Source organism: Homarus americanus, unplaced genomic scaffold (assembly GCF_018991925.1).
Source record: "Homarus americanus isolate GMGI-L3 unplaced genomic scaffold, GMGI_Hamer_2.0 scaffold40248, whole genome shotgun sequence".
Classification (NCBI taxonomy): domain Eukaryota; kingdom Metazoa; phylum Arthropoda; class Malacostraca; order Decapoda; family Nephropidae; genus Homarus; species Homarus americanus.
The window spans coordinates 6,754,725-6,761,273 of NW_024712526.1; positions in this window are offsets into that span (position 1 = coordinate 6,754,725).

Sequence of the window (6,549 nt, forward strand, 5' to 3'; positions counted from 1 at the left end):
ATATGCAAAAATTTATGCATTTTTTTTTACTAACAGTATGCTTACTTATTTCACTAACATATTTCAATATTTAACACGCAATTTTATCAAGTCTACAAATAAGCTTTCAATGTGTCAACATTCTCCTACAATTACCATATAACTCCCTCCTCAAACTAAATGAAGACAAGTGCTCTAGAGTGTAGGTTCATCTCTACACTCTTAAATTTCATATGCTAATTATGTACTGTACTGTACAATAAAAGTGTCAAGTTACAAGAGACAGTGTGAAATTTGTAAGTGAACAAATATTTGGAGATGTGGAGATTGTTGGTAACAAACTAGGGAGGGTGAGTGTAGTATCAGTTGATGGCTGGGACAGCATTCACACCGTATAAACAAAGTACAGTAGCACTAATTTAGGATGACACAGTCACACATCAGGGGTCAAGTGTGGGAGTTTTCTCATTGAGAACATACAGTATTTCCAATTACTACGTATATAATAAAAGTCAATGTATTACTATACTGTACTGTAGTTAAATATGGTAATTATTAAAGATGTTGGCTTAGAGTTTCATACTGTTCAATTTCTCACAAATACAGATATAAAATTACAGTACAGTAATACTGTTCTGTAAACTGTTCATTATTGGCTAATACTGTAGTCAATAAATACCTGTACAACAAAATTTATAATTAAAAACAAGTTATGCAGTATTTTAAGATGTTTTGATTAACAAAAATCTATTTATGTAAGGTTTTTCAACAACAGAACCCTTTCATAAATCAGGGTCTGCCTCATTATACTTTAGATTTTTTTTTTCACAAGATTGTGTTAAATAAGGTTGAAGGAGGTTTACTGAAGAGGATAAAATTTTTGGAGGATAAAGTATACTACAGTATAAAACTCACTGGTGGTGACAAAACAAGAGATCTATATACTAATAGAGCAGAACTAGAGATGAAAAAAAATTAAAATGGATACAGCGGAATCAATCAAAACAGGTTAGACAAAGGTAAGAAAAGCACCTTGGTACCTGAGAAATGGAAGATCATGGGTAGGAATCAAATGGAGAAGAGGGGAACCAAAAGACCAAGTCACTGGATGAAATGAGTGTATGCTCCCAAACAAGTAGATATACTGTAAGTGTGGACAAAAACCATGGGTTCATGACAAGAGAGTGACAGATGGGACAATAGGAGTGCAGTACTGTAAACATAGCTCCAAGTGTATACAGATAAAAGCAGACATTTCTATTATATAAGGTAAAAAAAAAAAAAAATATTGTACAGAATACATATTTTCCTTTATATTGGTGGGTAATATTTATGGTAGAAATGCAATTAATTGCAGAGAAGAAAACTTTGAGAGTGAAGAGTCAGGTAAGAGCAGGATGTTGACTGTATTTTAGTAATGTCAAGTTGTGGATAAAGTTTAAGATAAGAAGATACCATAAGCGTACACTACAAATTTCATGTCTGGATAAAGCATGTGAAAAATGTGAAATGAAATTATATTTGACATTGTTTGATTTTCCATTATTGAAGTAAAAGGAGTTGTAAAGAGAATACTGCAGCTTGAAATGAGAATGGGAGTAAACTAGAGATCAGTGACCTATAAACCCTTTGAGTTGTGAAGGGTTAAATCTTCATCATCAACGGGTAATTCATCATCATCATCAAAAAGTTTATAACTACCGGTAGGTTACTGGCCACCCTGCATTTAAAAAAAAAAGAAAGAAAAAGAAAGATGTAATTTAAATGAAAATAAGAAAGATACAGTTACAGTAAATCATGGTGTTAAATTATTGGAAACTGTTGTTACTATCACATACAAGTTATGGTGATTTTAGTTAGGTAAGGATAAACAGTTTTGTGAAGTATTGAAGATGAAGATAAAAAAGAGCAAAGGACAATTCTCTGCTTATATTACCTTGAATGTTGTACAGTTTACTCATATATTTGCTGATGAATATGGATGAAAATTCAGAAAACAAATGTCGAGATAATATGGGAGGAGCGGTAGCATTAAGCGATTGGTATGGGCTAAAACAGCAATTAGAACCATCCACTGTTGTCCACATCACTCTACACAAGCACAGCATAGAGCAATTCTTCACTACCAAACTGATTCACAGAGCTTCATTTGGACTAATTTAGCTTCAGTTTTGCTCAAGTTATCACCGTCACATAATAAAAAACCCACTGTTCAACATCTACAATCACATTTCAAGCACCATCAAATATGACATCTCAAGGCCCTAATAATTCACCTATATAATCTCTTGCTTTCACTCGTGCCTCAACGATACTGCCATACAACTTTCTTACCACTCTCGCTTATATGCCAATACCTATAGCTACTGTAGTACTTTAGTGCAGTTATCAACTTGACTCTCCAGAGAATATTTAATACCAAACTGTGTTTTAATACAGGATATTCATTCTTTACTCTATTAATATAAAAAACTCCCATAATTCTTTTCAAGCCACCTATTCTACAGTACTGTGCTAAAAAAAATAAGAGGCCAAAATTACTAATCAATACACTACCATTACAATAAATATTTAAGTAGAAACAATGTAAGAGACCTGTGCAGTGTATTAGTATATTCAAATGGGTGGAAGTCTGTTGTAAAATGTACAGTACTGAACAAGGAGAAAGTGTGACAAAAGACAGACTGGTACAATAGAGGGTGTAGCACAGAATGGAGATGAGAGTATAATTCAACATACTTAAAACTCCAGAGCCATTTGGATGCTCTTGACTTAATCTATTGCCTTCAAAAGGAGTTTAGAAATATGAATAGATCTATATTCAAATGTGGTGTGGATGAACCTAACAATTGAAACAGGACAAACTAACCAACCATTCATTATAAATTTGTTTGATTTATTTTCATTAATTTAATCTTACATATTTTGTACTCCAGTTCCACCTGGCAAGATGCAAAGGGAGGTCAGCAGTTTTATATTAACACTACATTGTACACAAAATCACCTCCAGATAGTTGTACACCAAACCACATCTGGTTAGCTGTACATCTTACTACCTCTTAGTTTCTGTACACCTGATTATCTCCAGAAAACAAGCTAATACCTCAATATAATTTTTACTTATTCTTTGCTATCAATCCTAAACAGCATCAGTACAATTCTGTCACACTAACTTCCTTCTATGATGTTGGACTTTATTTGGAAAGCACAAAAGCACTATCTATCCTCCCTTCCTGCAGAGGTCATACTATGTTTCCAAATCACCCATTGTGTCATGAGTGCACAGTAGCCTTGAGTAACATAAGGGTCTGCAAAGTAAACTACAAACAACAAAAAGATATACAGGTACTCATCTTTCTTTCAATATTTCTTTCATAATCACTGACTCCATGATCCCTTTCTCATATGATACACAAAACTTCTTACTTAGGTGAAGAGAGCTGACTTGACTTTGACAATCTGGAAGAGACTTAGAAATGTAAAAGAGGTTTGTTCATCAATAAGAATTTTTCAGGAATCAACTGGTTCACACAAAGCCAAGAGAGATAATTAGCTGTCTCTAGCCCTTACATGTGTACAATTTTTATTTACATATCTAAATTACATCTTTATAATTTTGCTTCTTGCTCCAAAAAGACAAAGCAGAAAACAATAAATTCTGCTGAGCAATAAAATATATATACTGTGTGTATATATATATATATATATATATATATATATATATATATATATATATATATATATATATATATATATATATATATATATATATATATATATATATATATATATATTAATGTACAAACAGTAGTTTGGTGGGAGTTAAAGATTAGATTTATGGCAGGGTGGTACCAGGCAACTTCATACTCTTCTGTAGATGCACATTTCATAACCATACCTAAGTGGTTGCAATACTTTGAGCAAGCCTCTACACAATTGCAAACTCACACATTTAATATTTTACTGACTTCATTACACCAGCATTTTGCATACTCTTCTTGTGAAACTTCACTAAAATATATAAAAACAGGATTGTGAACTGCCAATGGTTGACATTCATACAGTACTAAATGATCCAGGGCAGTAGTGGGATAGGTACAGTCTCGTTCAAGATTCTTCAAACACTGCTGGAGACAGCTGGCAACTCAAGGCCGTTTGTTTACTATAGTACGTAGAAAAAATTATGAATAAATGTAAAAGTGATCGGTTACTTAGTTCCCCGTTGCTTAATTTAATGGTTGGGCTCTGTTTTTTCGTATTATATTATACTACGTACTATAGTACACAAACGGCCTTGAGTTGCCAGCTGTCTCCAGCAGTGCTCAAAGAATCTTGAACGAGACTGTACATAAACAGTTTTGATTAGGATCAACTTTCACTCTCCCAACAGATCATTTTGTTTTCATTATTTTCCATTTATTTAGCAAATAAATAGAGCAGACACATAATCTTATCAATTATATTCACCAAAATTATCTCCTGACCAAAGATTGAAACTTTGTGAAGCAAAATGTTTTAAACTGTTGCAAGTTGTGTGATATTGAAAAATATATTTTTTGACAGTGTTCCACAGAATGCTGCTAGTCTGGGATATAAATTAATTTTGACAGGCAGAGAGGTTCTGGAAGTTGGAATACTGACAAAAAGGCAAGTGTTCTCACAGATGCAATCATGATATGGAGGAGAAAAGAGGGATCTGGGCATACCTTACGTTACAGCAGTAGTACTGTACTGTACTTCATGGTTGGCTAATGCTTAAAGCCTTCTACACACTTTTAAAACAAGTTCATTCAAAATCATACTGCAATTAAAAACAAATTACTGAGAAACTGTCAACCATCAAGCATACTAGAACTCCTTTGTAAAAAAATCATTAATAATAAAAGTATGGTTCCTTTGGAAAGTTACCGACAAAATCTTTTTTAATACCAAAACTGTTTACTCTACCCAAGTAATTGGTTATAAAAATTGTAAACATTTCTTATGAATACTAATTACACAAAATTAATAATTAAGGTATTTTTTGTAATATGACCATGGACTAAAAAACACGTTAAAACAGTTGTCTGATCCTGGAGACTCAGTTTCATTCAACAATGGTTCCTTGTAACTGAGGCTCAGATCACAACTACTTACAATAGAATTTTGCTGAAATTTTGACACCATTTGCTATCTTTGCATTGAATCCTGAATGAGCCAGTGAAGCATTTTCACATTCTAGCCCGTAGAGAAAATATTAACATGTAAATCTACACTATGATCTTGAGGTGTGGAGGCACAGTACCTGACATTCTGTAGTTACTTGTAATTTCTGTGACTCAACATAAAATACAGTATTGTATATCCTATCTGAATAATCAGAGTCAAACCAGAGTGATTCAAATAAAGATCTAATCTTTATTTCCATACAAAAGTATGCTTAAAAAGTATTTGCATATACTATATATCATATGTTTAATACCTAAACTTGTTAGATACTTACTTGTAACGCAACATTCCACTTGACTAGGGCACAAAATAACGTCTCTTAATTAGCAGGCTTTGCTAATTAAAAAGAGTCTGATTAAAAATAATACATCACCCTCATTATTTTGTATAAAATAGCATTTTATGCATCAGAATATAAAAAACAAAATACTTTTCATAACTGTACAGGTAATTAACTGGTGTAACTCTGTAATTTTCATGTTCTATTATCCAGAACAATCAATATGTACTGCTGTATCATCCAATAGTTCTACCGATGAAAAGATATTATGATAATTTAAATAAGGGCTTATGATCCCTGAGAAGATGCAAGATATTATTACAATCTGAAACTGCCAGTATGGAATAAAACATAACACAGGTATAAGCCCAAATTCTTCCTCTTAAAATGAGAGTACCCTTCATATAATAACTCTTACTACAGCATTTCAAATATTCTACTACTGTATATACAAAGGCCATTTATGCATTCACTGACATGAGCACACAGTAATAATGACAATATGAAACTAACCTGCCAGTATGCCAGTTCACAGTGTGTCAAGATCCTGGGAACTTGACATTCCATGATGAGATTGACAAACCTTGAAAATATCATGAAAACGACATAACCTGATATTTCATAGAACAGGAATGCAGAGTTTTCATGATGTCCCAATGATGTGTGTGTGTGTGTGTGAAAGTAGCTGTTATAGAAGGGTTGCACTGACATCACAAAATGCATGGGCTTATGTTTACAACTGAAATGAAATTGTGAGCCATTTTTCACTAACACAACTTTCTGATTATGCTTGGAAATTAGAAATGATTAGTTACTTTAAATATACAGAACCATTATTTGTAGTAAAGCACCGGTGTTGACTACTGTACTGGACCAGTAAATAACCTTGGGCCTGGCATATCTAGACTCCAGACTTGTACAAATTATTGCTTTCATCATAACCAAAGTTTTTATGGGTAAAATGATGGTAAAACATAAAACAGCCTGAATGTGTAAAATAACTTTATGGCTGGATATGCAAATCATATCTTGCCATTTTTAGCATAAAGCTCATTACAGTTAGGTGAGAACGTAAGGCCTTC